At 39.1% G+C, this 14599-nt stretch overlaps 1 long non-coding RNA gene across 1 annotated transcript in view; it reads right to left on the bottom strand.

Moving 5' to 3' along the window:
• LOC133380940 (uncharacterized) overlaps positions 1-14599 on the bottom strand; it is a 44611-nt gene that overhangs the window by 5236 nt on the left and 24776 nt on the right. The window contains exon 2 of the long non-coding RNA XR_009761587.1: positions 3703-3876. This is a non-coding gene — a long non-coding RNA (uncharacterized LOC133380940). The remainder of the gene's footprint in view (positions 1-3702; positions 3877-14599) is intronic.

Here is a 14599-nt window from a genome sequence, read left to right as displayed (position 1 = left end):
ATTTATATTCAGCAAACTGAGATCAGTAAGATATATCTAGCAAGGAAACTGTATCAAATGGGTCTCACTGGAGAGAGTACAATGTCAGAGCATTTGATGGAATTTAAGAGACTTTTCGCTGAGCTCCAAGAGCGAAATATAACGCATTCAGAATTACAAAAGGTGTATATCATGTTAGCGTCACTTGATGACAGTTGGAATTCTCTCGTGACATCAATGGAAGCGATGCCTGATGCCGGATGAAATGTGGAATATGTTTTTGGGAAACTTATTCAAGAGTTTGAGAGACGTAAAGAGCAAGAGAAGACGGAGCGGAAAGAGAGCAGAAAGACATTTGCTAAAGAAACTGGACTGAAAGCCTGTTACTATTGTAAGTCGAGGTCTCATCTGATTAGAAACTGTGCAGCCAAGCAGAGAGATGAAGGAGGCTGGAGCGCTCAAGTGTGAAGTTAGTGAGAGCTGACACTAAGAAACTTAAAAGCAGTGGAGAAAGTGGAAAAGAAGAATGGGTGCTGGATTCTGGAGCATCCCATTGTCTCATAACAGACTCTAACTTGTTTAACACTTCAAAACTTGTGAATGAAGATGTTATATTGGCTGATGGATCGAGAAGACAAGTTAAGGGGAGAGGAACCATTAAGCTAGGTATGCTCAATACAATTGTAACCAATGTTTTGCATATGCCACAATTAAAATGTAATGTGATGTTTGTGAGTAAATTGAACGAAATGGGTTACACAGTAATATTTGAAAAAGGGAAGTGTTACATAATGAGAGGGAATGAGGTCTGTGTGCAGGGGTTTCTTAAAGACTCTCTATTCGTGATTCAAAGTAAACATGCAGAGTGTGCATCACTGAGAGCAAACAGAAAAACACATGAGGACTGTGTACATCATTGGCACAGAAGACTGGGGCATGTTAATTATGAAACAATAGTAAAAACTCCAAAGCATAGTGAGGATATGCATCTGAGGGAGTGTGAGCTATTTGTTGATTGCGAGGCATGTGGTAAGGCAAAAACCACAGTAGCACACATGAACAAAGAATCAGAAAGGACTACAGAAGCACCTTATCAATTAATCCACATTGATTTGTCGGGACCATTTAAGAGGTCTCATGGAGGTGCAAAGTATTTCATGGTCATTGTAGACGATTTTACGAGGTATTGTACCGTTAAGCTGTTGAAGAGAAAAGATGAAGCAGAGGGAAAACTGCGACAGTTTATTAAGATGATAGAAACACAGCATGGTGTCACAATTTAGAGGATACGTTCTGATCAAGGGGGCGAATTCACAAACAAAAGACTGCAACAATATTTAGAGAGTCAAGGCATTATACATAATTTTACAGCACCATTTTCACCTCATCAGAACGGGACTGCGGAGAGAAAAAAAAGAACATTGCAGGAGGCTGTAAGAGCCATGATTGACGATTCAGAGCTAACACATGAGTTTTGGGGAGAATGCATAATGTATGCTGTATATATTCAGAATAGGCTGTTACACAGAGCCCTTGGCATGTCACCTTATGAGAAGTTGACTGGGAAGAAGCCAAGGATTGATCACATAATTCAATTTGGAGCCAGATGCTGGGTGCACGTAGACAAGAGTAAAAGAAGAGGGAAGCTAGCCCCTAGAGCACAGACGGGAAACGTGCTTGGGTTCCAGAATTCTTACTACAGAGTGTGGGTTCCTTGTAAAAATCAGGTAGTATTAAGCAGGAGTATAAAAGTTCAGGAGCCAGAATGGGAACAGAAAACATATGTAGAATTGAATGGTTCTGATACACACGAGGTACATGACGTGAAACAGGAGGTGCAAGAAGACGAAGAGCCTAGTGCTAGTCAACCAGGTGAATCAGTGACTTTACAAGATGCTCTAAATGAGCTTATTTGTGGAAAACGTATTAAAAAGGGGAAAAGAAAGTTGGAGGAAGATGAAATACGTGATACTGATTTATCTGATAGCCAAACAGGGGCATTGAGACGTTCTGAACGATCAAATATTGGACAACCTCCAGACAGGTTTAAAATTGGCATAATAAAAGGCCAAGAAGCAGTGAAATACAAAGAAATGGATGCTGATACTTTGTATGTAGATTGTATGAAACCTCAACTGTGAGAAATAAAAACTGGAACAGAAATGTAAATGTAAACAAATGGAAGATGTAACTGAAAAAGAAAAGTATATTATGAAAATGTATGTAAAGAAACATAAGTTGTAATGTTTATGGTCTGTCTTATGGAACAGGTGGGGGCTGTTGTGCTCTAAATGGTCTAATGTCTAGTGTTCCATGAAGACAGTGGAGTGACTGAAAGAAAATGACCATTATGGGGTTAACTCAGTGTTCGGAGACATCAAGGTCAGTGCTGAGCAGATGTGCCTAGCAAGGGCAGAGATTTGTATATAGCTCTGAGAAACCGAAAGCAGAGTGTGGGGGTTATGTGTGAGTCTGGAGAAGCTGGAGAGCTGTGTATCGTTTAATGTCAGTAAAGACTCTTAAATCTTTCAATGCTGTGTCTGTCTGCTTTACTGGGAAAGGCTGGTACCGGGTACAACCGGTGAGAAGGGCATGCTACAGATCAGATGACAACATAGACTGCCAGGCACTTGGGCTCATGTAGATTATCCTTGCATTGGTCAAGATGGACTGGGCTTCTACAACATGGTAAGCCAAACTATGGCTTACCAGAATTGTGCAAACACATAGGCTTCTGGAGAGGAGCTCACAGTTGCTTTGCTCCTCCCTGCTCTTTTTTACTGCTATGCTGCTCTGAGCTAAGCCAAGGTCTGGCTGAGTGTGTCATCCAAATAATGGGTTCTTAGATAACCTTACTTGTGTATATCCCTCATGCCTTTTGCTTATTAGCGGCGATTTTAATGCTTGAATGGGAGACAGCTACCCCAAAATTTCCAACAGTCTCGCCTTCCCACTGGGTGAGCCAGCCATACCATCTCGGCAATCGAGGGATAAAACTATAAACAAAAGTGGTCACGCCCTGTTTCAACTGTTGATTAAATTTCACCTTTTTTACCTTAATGGCACTTATTTAGACTCCTCCAAGGGATATTTTACTTTCATTTCAGATAGGGGAGCCAGCGTGGTGGACTATGTCCTGGGGTCGCCCTCCCTAGCTACTCTCGTCAGGGAGTTTTCTGTGGAAGATAGAGCAGATAGTGACCACCTTCCGCTGAGGCTATCTTTCCAGGATCCTTTTCACCATGCAAATTCATGTACAACAACATCTCTGCTCAGTGACCTTCAAGGGTGTAGACTACTTAAATGGTCCGAAATCATGGCATCTGATGTAAGGCAATTGTTGTCTTCACCAGTGCTGGTCGATCTTCATAACACAGCCCTAGCATCCCCAGAGACTATACACAGGACCTACGAGGACACTATTACCGCTCTCAAACCTCTAGTGACATCTAGAGTCATAAATAGACCCCGTAAAGGTCGTAAACTATGGTACGATGAGGATTGTGAAATTAAGAAAAGAGAGCTACGTGCCCAGATCAGAGCTACTAGATATGAACACTCAGAAGCAGCTATGCTTCGCCTGCTCTCATCCAAAAAGTCATATAAGAAGCTCTTAAATGAGAAAAAACAGGCTTTCTTTGCAAATAGCTGGCGTTCCTTGGGGCTGGCTGTACTTCAAGGTAACGACTCAAAGTTCTGGAGTTTGGTTCAAGGTGGTCTTACACAGAATTTCTCCGTCCAAGTTCCCCCCGTTTTACCGGAATCTTGGGTCTCGCATTTTCGTTCAATAAGGAGATGTGGTTAAGTTCTCTCCTCAAGTGGCACAGGAGCAAAAAGGTCCAAGAAGGAGCAAAGCGGCTCAGAGCTCTTCTCTGGAAGCCTGTACATTGTGCAGCCCTGGAAAGGCATAATTTGGGTTACCATGTTGTGCAAACCAAGCTAGAGGCACACATTCGGTCACACTAAGTTATTTGTGAAATTATCAAGCATGACAGTGATTAATTTTTAGACATTAACTTCTCACTCATTGAGATTTTATTCGTACATTACATGTATGCTGGAACGTTTGTATTGTAAAGCCGACGTCTTTTAAGAAATCAGATTACAAATGTGCTTTTCGTTCTGGAAATGCTGAGATGCCCATGAACTTTGCCTGGCTTGTGGAGGAAGGGAACCAGAGGACAGCAAAATAATACTGACCTCAACCCACAGAACTTTTTATTCTAGCCGGCCTCACTACCTTGAGCTGTCTCATTCAGGGTCGAAATTAGCTTAAAATGTAACATACCTCAATAAAATAAAAGCATCACTATATAAATTATCATAGCCAGCCATATGTATCAAGAAGGGCCTGGGAATAGGACTGTAGCCAGCCTGAAGTTTGGGAGGGAGCACCCAAAAAAGTAGGGGGACCAGATTTTTTTTCTGTAATGAATTCCATTATTTATTTTTTGGGGGGAAAAGGCAGAATTTTTTTAGGGGGTCAGCCCCCTCCCCAATCTTCAGGCCTGCCTGGGGATATCAAACATTTTGATGACCATCTGACCATCTTTGTCCATGTCTTCTGGCTCTAGTACTACTAGATATTAGGGCCTGTATACCAGAGTCTCAGGGTTCAGAGTGAGCCTCTGGGCCAACAGCTCAAACATCTCTAGACTATCAGTAGCCCACCAGCAGTCATGCACAGTGTATACTGATGGCTTGTTCCTTGAAGCCAGCTATGCATACATGCATAGAGTGCCTGTAACCAGTGCTGCATGAGTAAGATTCAAGGTGTTACTGTTAGTATCTAAAGCCCTCAACAGCTTGGGACCAGGTTACTTGAAGGATTACCATCAAGTGCCCACTTGACTGCTTCAGTCTGCAGAACCAGCATTTTACAAGTATCATAATGCTTGTTTTGCACTTGTGAGAAATCAATATTTTACTATGGCAGCACCCATCCTCTGGAACTCCCTGCCTACTAATATTAGGTTCCTTTGTTGCCTGTTGTTCTTTAGGGTAATGACATGACTAGACAATCATTATTTTTCTACAGTCTGTCTAGGGGTGGGCCAAAACAGATAACTGCAATTTAGCTCCCCATTTGAGGGTAATGAATTGGGAGCTACCATTTTGGTATCATTTCGGGAGAAGGGGCTGGCAAAGGCAACCAGGGGGCTTCCACTTCCATTGTTACTTTTTTCCCTTCAAAAAAAATTAACACATCTTGAAAAGCTGCCAGCTGCACTAGCAGCTTAGGTGGCGTGGGAGCAACAGTGGGGCTTTGACCACCACCACAGCTGCAACCACTGCCCTTCATTCCCAGAGGCATTTTGGTAGAGCCAGCACCTTTTAAAAAATGTATAAAGGGAAAGGCCGAAGGAAAAGGAAAGGGCAAAAAGAGCATAAGACAAGCTCTGCTGGATCAGAACAAATGTCTAATAATTCAATATTTTGTCCTCCTCCCCGCCCCCAACATGGAGTGGCTAGGCAGATACTTCCAGAAAGATTTACAAACAGGGCTTGAAAGCAATAAACCTCTCTTGCTACTGATTCCCAGCAACAAAACCACTTCGATACTTTTGCAGTATACATGTATGTTTATACATAAATAAAATAAAAAGTCATTAAGTAACATGCTGCCTTTGATCCCTGCTTGAATTTATTATTATTTTCATATCATATAACAAAAAATGGGGGCAGGCACTCATACCCTTGTCCTAAATCAGGTGGTGGGCAGAGAAATGCCTTTTGCATCTCCTTCTGTGCAAGAGATGTTTCTTCTGGAGCCAACCACAGAACTTTGCTAACTGGGGAGAGGTGTTCTGTGAGCCAATTATGTATGGCTTGGCTTCTCCCCCCCCCTTCAGCTGAGTCTGTGAATTGGTACCCACCCACCCACCTACCCTTGGTTGTGTTGGTAAACCTGTAACCATGCAGGAATCCCCCCCTCCATTGGCTTTCTGTCAGTTGGGGCTTTGGGGTCATTGTACTGGCCTAGCTGGGTGGTGTCAAACAGGACTCTATGGCTTTGCCAATTTGAAAAAGTTGAAAGAGGGTTGTTAAGGGCAAAAGGGGGTGAAGAGAGAAAAAAATTGTGAGTGCAGAGACCAAAGGTTATTCCATTATATTGGTTCAGTCTGAGCTTTAGGTAGTCTTTTCCAAAACCTCCTACAGCAGCTGTCATGAACCACCCTGTTCAGATCTTGGAAGTTCAGGTCTGCGGCTTCCTTTATGGAATCAATCCATCTCTTGCTTGGTCTTCCTCTATTTCTACTCCCATCTGTTTTTCCAAGCATTATTGTCTTTTCTACTGAATCATGTGTTCTCATTATGTGTCCAAAGTATGATAACCTGTTTCATCATTTTAGCTTCCAGTGATAGTTCTGGTTTAATTTGTTCTAACACCCAATTATTTGTCTTTTTTGCAGTCCATGGTATGTGCAAAGCTCTCCTTCAACACCACATTTTAAATGAGTTGATTTTTCTCTTACCCGCTTTTTTCACTGTCCAAGTTTCACATCCATACATAGAGATTGGGAATACCATGGTCTGAATAATCCTGACTTTAGTGTTCAGTGATACATCTTTGCATTTGAGGACCTTTTCTAGTTCTCTCACAGCTGCCCTCCCCAGTCCTAGCCTTCTTCTGATTTCTTGACTATTTTCTCCATTTTGGTTAATGACCATGCCAAGGTATTGATAATCCTTGACAAGTTCAGTGTCCTCATTGTCAACTAAAGCTACATAAATCTTCTGTTGTCATTACTTTAGTCTTTTTGACATTGAGCTGTAGTCCTGCTTTTGTGCTTTCCTCTTTAACTTTCATCAGCCTTCATTTCAAATCATTACTGGTTTCTGCTAGTAGTATGGTATTTATTATTTATACGTAGACAAACTTTATGAAGTAATGGAGATCCACATAATACATTTAAAACACATGATTTTCCCTAAAGAATCCTGGGAAGTGAAGTTTCCCTCTCACAGTTATAGTTTCCTCCATCCTTAAACTAGTTCCCAGGATTCTGTAGTGGGATTCATGTACTTCAAATGTATGTTGAATGTGCTTTAAATGCATGGTGTGGCTCTGCCCTAGTATATGCTGTGCATTCATTAGTGAATTGAAAAGAACAATTTTAAAATACACATTTTTTAAAAGGGCTGTAGCTCAGTGGTAGGGCACATGCTTTGCATGCAAAGGTCCAAAATTCAATCTCTGGAAGAGACTATTGCCTGGAATCCTGGAGAGCCAATGCTAGTCCATGTCATCAGTACTGAGCTAGATGGTACCAAATGGCCTGACTCTGTCCAAAAACAGAAAGAGACCCACAAGCCGAAGTGACTCCAAAATGTATTTATTTATTTTATTTACAACATTTATATACTGCTTTATTGTAAAAAACCTCAAAGTGGTTTATAGCAGGAAAATAATAAAATTATTAGCAAAAACCAACAGGTATTTAAAAACATTCAAAATAATAAAACGAACAATGAGTTAAAAATAGATAAAACATAATAGCTTCTACATGCCTGGTTAGGCTTGCCTAAACAAAAGTATTTTTAAAAGGTGCCAAAAAGAATACAATGAAGGCTCCTGCTAATGTCAATAGGCAGGGAGTTCCAAAGCGTAGGTGCTGCCACACTAACGGATCAGTTTCTTACAAGGTAAATGAAATGCAAATAGAAAAAGACAGTGATGATTTCTTAAATGTAATACCACACCAACAACAAGAAGATTCTTACGAGTAAGGCAGAAAACTAAGCATCCAACAACCAGTCAGGATTCCTAACCAAAAAACCAAAACTAAAAAAATCCTGGCAGCCAGTCAGCCAAGATCACATAAATCCCCATGCAGCATAACCTGACCCAGGGGCTGCATTTAGTGCAAAATGCTGTGGCATGATTGCTGACATGAGTGAGACCCTATCAGCACATAATACCTCTGCTCTGAAATCTTACTGGTTGTGACAACAGTGGTTCCATGCGCTCCGTTCAACCTTCTTAAACCCACTGATGATGCACCTTGTTGTTTGTTTCTTGCCCAATAGTGGTAAAAGAGAATTCACATACTGGGCAACGTGGCTGCTATATTTGTTCCCGAGCTGCTGCCTATGAAGGTAGACCAAACCACATGTGCTTTCTCTCTGTCAATTACATTCACTGGAATTGGGTTGGCTGACCAAGTGAGCTTATAGCAGCCCACAGAGGAGACAGAAAAGGGTAGAGAATCTTCTTACTCATTTCTCAGACCTCTTTCTGAAGTGAAGGGTCAAATCTGTAAAGAAATTTCAATGTTAAAAGGTAGGGGCAGGGCATTCCAGGCCGGGGGCTGCCAACCCTCCTTGGCTGGCTAGATTAAATGTTCCCTACCCAGGCTCCATCTTTTAACTAAGATTTCTATCTTAATTTCCAATCAGAGAAATGTTTTTGTATGAATTGTATGCGCCAAGCAAGTCTGGTTGATGCTTAATGTAGCATGCTTAATGATGTCACTTGGACCCACCCCATGATACCACTTGGACCCACCCCATGACATCACTCAGGCACGCCCCCAAAATCTCTGGGTTTTGGATGCTTCTGACCTGGCAACCCTACCCCCTGTGGTTTACAACTCTAGAGCAATCAATCTTAATAAATAACCAATACTGCAATCCTGTAACCCTTTACTTGGTATTAACCCACACTGATCTCAACGGGATTTGCTTCTAAGTAGACATGCACAGAGCTTTACATAGTAAACAAAAAGGAGGGAGAAACATTCAAACAAGCCATTAGTAATCACTAATTAGCCACCTCGGTACATTATGCAGACAGACAATACACAAATCCAAACAATAACGACAAATATAAACAGCGATTCAAAATCCTTTTCGGCGAACTTTCCTCGCGTACCGCTTTGCTCCCACCCTTTTCCAGCAACCCCATTGCGCAGGCGCACTACGCAGGCGCTTCCCATTGCCGGCGTACGTGGTTCTTCCGGAAGCATTACAGCTAATAGAAAGGCGACAATGGCGGGCGTGTTAAATTGTCTATGGTTAGTCTCCTTATCGTTCCTACGCGTAGAAGCGGTTAAACAACAATGTGAAGGTAAGAGGAATGGTGAAGTGATCCGGGGCCGGTCGCGGGATGAGGGGAGCGACTGAGAGGTCGAGGGAGCTTGGGGTGGGGGCTGCCGCCGCCGCCATCGCCATCGCCATTCAATGTAGTTAACAAAATAAGGTTAGACTTAGGTATGTGGGATCGTTCAGTCAGCCCAGTTTGAACCTAAAAAGAGTCCTGCTGGATCGCATCAAAGATGCTTTGTAGTACTGCGTTCCTCACAGAGATTAGTTGGAAGTCTCTTGCGGACTTCATAGGTTTACTCTTGCCCCCCCCCCCGTCTCATCAGTTTGTATTCAGAGGCATGCTGGCTCTTACATGGAGATACCATATAGATCAGGAGTTGCCAACCCATTGCCTGTGACCATGGCACCCACAAGGTGGTATAATTGATGAGATAAAACCATCATGTCTAGCGGCCAGCCATTGCCGTGAATTTGTCTAACGGGGAACTAATATTGTGGAATTAATTGCCTTTATACTCTGATATTTGCTTTTCTATTGATTTTATGCCGACTTTATGTAGCCACTTTGAGAATATTTTTTTTACTTGATTTAGCAGTACAGGAATTGATCTATGAATAAATAAAATAAATAGAGCCATCCTGAAAGGCAGATTATTTTTTAGAGATTAGGAAAAAGATCCAAAATAAAACTTCCAATATCATCATGCCTTTACAAGTGTGGTTAACCTGTGAATCATATCTGCCCCCCTTCACATTGTAAAATAAATTATTTTTACTGGCTGCCCCCTGGGTCCCCTCCTGTTGTGCCAAAAGAGTTTTTTGTTACAAGAGTTTTCAATGTGCGTCCTTAAAACTATTATTATTGGGTTGCATCTACCGGTGTCTGTGCATGTGTGGAATGTTCCGCCTGTGCAATAGAACTTGCCCTTCTTCCCCTCCCCTCATGCACTTCCACAATCTGCTCTGGAGAGTTGGGAAGCCCTCTGGAGCAGATTTGTGGGGGTGGAAGGGGAAGTTCTGTTGCGTGGTCGCAAGTTGCACCGGTGTGATGTTGGCTACAAGCTATTTGGCTATCTCCAGTCCTGGTGTTTCACTTGCGTGGCAGACCTGCTCATGAAATGGGAATTCTCTTTCCTCCCCCTGCACACCCTCTAAAATCTGCTCCAAAGAGTTGGGGGATTCCCCCAAAGGTAAATTTGGGGGCACATGGGGAGGAGGCAGTCCCATTTCATTAGTGGAAGTCTGCTTGTGCAGCACTGACTACAACCCATTACATTTAGTTTTTATTGACTGCTCCTGTGGGTGATGCCAAAAGATTTTTCTGTCCCCCAAGACTTTCCCAAAATGTCACTTTTATTAAGAAAATGTTTTTTAAAACATTTTTGTTTGATGCCAGGAGAGAGAAGCATCACTTGGTGGAGGCTCTAGGTGTGCAGAAAGCTACTGCTGGCAGTTCTCCTGCTGGCTGTAGCAAGCAGTCCCAAAATGGTGTTTGGGAATTGCCCGTGGCTCTGCATCCACTGGTTCCTTTTTTAAAAAAAATAATTTTTATTCAAAGTTTCAGAAAACAAAACAAAACAAAGTCAAAAACAAAAACATAATAGTACAATAAAAATCTTGACTTCCGATTTGTCGCAGATCAGCTATAAGTATATAATATATATCAAACCTGTCCCTTAATACATACAAGATCACTTTTCTCCATAGGCTATTAATTAATCGTCAAATCCCATTATCATCATTTCATTTTGATATTTCAGCAAAAAGTCTAAGAGCGGCTTCCATTCCTTAAGAAATGTATCTGTCGATTTTTCTCTAAGTAAGCATGTCAATTTATCCATCTCTACTAAGTCCATTAATTTCAATAACCATTCTTCCGTTGTTGGTGTTGATTCCATTTTCCACTTTTGTGCATATAATAATCTTGCTGCCGTAATCATATATAATATTATTCTTCCATATTTCTTTTCTATTTGTTTATCCATAAAACCCAATAAAAAAAATTCTGGCTTTAATTGAATATTTATCTTTAGAATTTTTTGCATCATCCTACCTATCTGTGCCCAAAATGATTTCGCCTGTTTACACAACCACCACATATGATAAAATGATCCTTCTTGTTGTTTACATTTCCAACAAACATTAGGAACATTGCTATACATTTTTGACAACTTTTCTGGAGTCATGTACCAACGATACATCATTTTATAAAAAATTTCTTTAAGATTGTAACATAGTGTACATTTCAATCCTTTTTTCCACATATTTTCCCATTGATCCATTTGTATGTTATAACCAAAAATTTTTGCCCATTTTACCATACACTCTTTTACTTCTTGTTCTTCCATTTCCATTTTAACAAAAGTTTATACATTTTCGCAATTATACATTCATCATTTGTACACAGACATATTTCAAAATCAGATTTACTTATTTCAAAACCATACATTTTCTTATCCATTTTATATCTTTCCAACAATTGTAAATAGGCAAACCATTGAGAACTATATCCTCCTTTATTAGTTGTTCTCTCTGTTTCATTATACATTCTCCATGCACATTTTCTAATAGTTCTTGATAAGTTAACCATTTCTCTTTTCCGGCCATTTCTCTTCTATAAAACGCTTCTTGACTTGAGACACATAATGGTATTTTGGAACAAAACCTTGGTTTATATCTATTCCATATTTTCAACAAAGGACGTCTTATAAAATGATTATTAAAGTCCACATTAACTTTTACTTTGTCATACCATAGATATCCATGCCATCCCCACTTCAGGTTGTGGCCCTCCAAATCCAATAGTCTTTTATTCCTCAGTAAAATCCATTCTTTTATCCAGACCAAACAACAAGCAGCAAAATAAAGTCTCAGATTTGGTAGTCCCAATCCTCCTCTTTCTTTGGAATCTTGTAATAGTTTAAATTTAACTCTTGGTTTTTTTCCCTGCCATACAAATTTAGAAATATCTTTTTGCCATTGTTTAAAAGGTAAATCAGAGGATATTATAGGTATTGTTTGAAACAAAAACATCATTCTCGGTAATACATTCATTTTTATCACAGATATTCTACCCATTAATGACAACTGTAGTTTATCCCATCTTGACATATCTTTCTTAATCTCTGTCCATAATTTTTCATAATTATTATGAAACAACTTTGAATTTTTATTTGTCATAATAATACCTAGATATTTCTTTTTCTCTATTATGAAATCTGTCTTGTCCATTAACTCTTTTTGTTCCCTTAGAGATAATTTTTCACCAACATCTTTATTTTTTGATTATTAATCTTAAATCCTGCTAACGGTCCAAATTCTTTTAATTTATCCATCAATACATTAATTCCTTCCAAAGGATTTTCTAATACAATCATCAAGTCATCAGCAAATGCTCTCAGTTTATATACTTCTTTTTTTATCTTTAATCCCGAAATCCTTTTATCTTGCCTTATATCTCTAAGCAACACTTCTAAGACCAAGATAAATAAAAGGGGAGATAACGGACATCCCTGTCTTGTACCCTTTTGTATTTCACATGAATCTGTTAAGCCCCCGTTGACAATTATCTGTGCCTTCTGAGATGTATAAATCGATCTAATCCATTTAATAAAATTATCTCCAAAATCCATTTGCTCCAGAACCTTAAACATAAATTTCCAATTCAAATTATCAAACGCTTTCTCAGCATCTAAAAAGATCAAAGCTGCTTGTTTATCATTTCGTTGTTCTAAATATTCCAACACATTCAAAACATTCCTGACGTTATCACGTAGTTGTCTTTTAGGTAAAAAACCCGATTGATCTTCCTGGATAAATTGTTGCAATATTATTTTCATTCTTTCTGCCAAAATCATTGTAAATATTTTATAATCATTATTCAATAAAGATATCGGCCAATAATTTTTTGTTTTAGTTAGGTCCTGCTCCTCTTTAGGTATTAATATTATATTAGCATTTTTCCAACTATCAGGAATCTTCCCCTCTTGCAAAATAGAATTCATTGTATACTGTAAAGGTAACAAGAGTTCCTCCTCTAAACATTTGTAGTACACTGCTGATAACCCATCCGGTCCTGGCGCCTTTCCTAATTTAATTTTACTTATAGCTTCAGATATCTCTCTTGACGTGATAGGGCCATTAATAGCTTGTCTCTGAAAATCTGTAATTTTAGGCAAATTCTGTTTAGATAAGTACTCTTCTATTTTTTCAGAAGGAATTTCCTGACACTTGTATAAAGTTGAATAATACTGATGAAAAACCTTTTGAATTTTTGCGTTATCCGTCAACATTTCATCTCCTTCTTGTATCTTTAAAATAAGATTTTTTTTATCGTTCTTTTCTTAATTGATATGCTAACCATTTCCCTGGTTCATTTGCAAATTCAAAAGTCCTTTATTTAGCAAAATTTATTTTCCTTTCAATTTCTCTCACTGTCAGCATTGATACTTGATTCTGTAACATTTTAATTTGATTTACAATAGAAACTTTAGTTGGATTCTTTGTCAATTCTTCCTCTTTTTGTTTTATTTCTTCCAAGATTAATTGCATTTTCTGTTGTTTCTTCTTTTTTAATTCAGAGTTGCATTTAATAAAATATCCCCTCATGAATGCTTTACTTGTATCCCAAACAATATTTTCATCTGTTCCTTTATATAAATTATGTTCAAAAAACTCTTTTAATTTCTTCTTACATTCTTGTACTACTTTATCATTCTGTAATAAAGATTCATTTAGTCTCCATCTAAATCCAAGATTTTTCTTTTTAAAAGTTAATATCACAGGATTATGATCAGAGAAAGTTTTTGGTAATATGTCCATCTTGGAGATGTCTTTCACTAGATTTTTAGACATCCAAATCATGTCAATCCTCGAGAATGCTTTGTGTCTTTCTGAAAAATAAGTGAATTCCTTTGCGTTATCATTTATGTATCTCCCGGTATCCACCAATTCTAAATTTTCCATCAACTCAAAGCAAATCTTCGGTAATTTACCCTGTGTCTCTTTAATGTTTTTCTCAGAAAGTCTGTCAATTTGTGGTGAGATTACTCCATTCCAATCACCCATAACACACCAGTGATCATATGAGAAATCTAACCATTTTTCCATAAGTCCCGTGTAAAACCTTGTTTTATCTTCATTGGGGGCATAGATACCCACTATCAAAATTTTTATCCCCTGTAAGGTAATTTCAACCCCCACAAATCTGCCACTATCATCCGATAATATCCGATAATATCAATTTAGGAGACAATTTAGGAGACAATATAGAGAACAACACCATTTATTTTTTTCAATCCAGCCGAAATAAATTCTTCACCCAAATTTTTACAAATCAAATATTTGGAATCTTTCTTCTTGATGTGAGTTTCATGTAAACAAATTATATCCAATTTTAATTTTTTCAAATAGTGAAACACTTTCTTTCTCTTCTGCGGAGTATTGGCTCCATTTATATTCCAAGTTAGATATTTGTAATCCATCTTCAAGCGTGTGTTTTAGAAAAGTCTGTACCTGTTGCTCCCATTGATCCATCCTCTTCTTTTCCTTCCTCTGCCTGTTCCTGTTGACT

This window comes from Rhineura floridana, chromosome 3 (assembly GCF_030035675.1).
Source record: "Rhineura floridana isolate rRhiFlo1 chromosome 3, rRhiFlo1.hap2, whole genome shotgun sequence".
Lineage (NCBI taxonomy): Eukaryota > Metazoa > Chordata > Lepidosauria > Squamata > Rhineuridae > Rhineura > Rhineura floridana.
The sequence above is the reverse complement of the archived record's forward strand: the minus strand, read 5'-3'. Positions and strand labels throughout refer to the sequence as shown.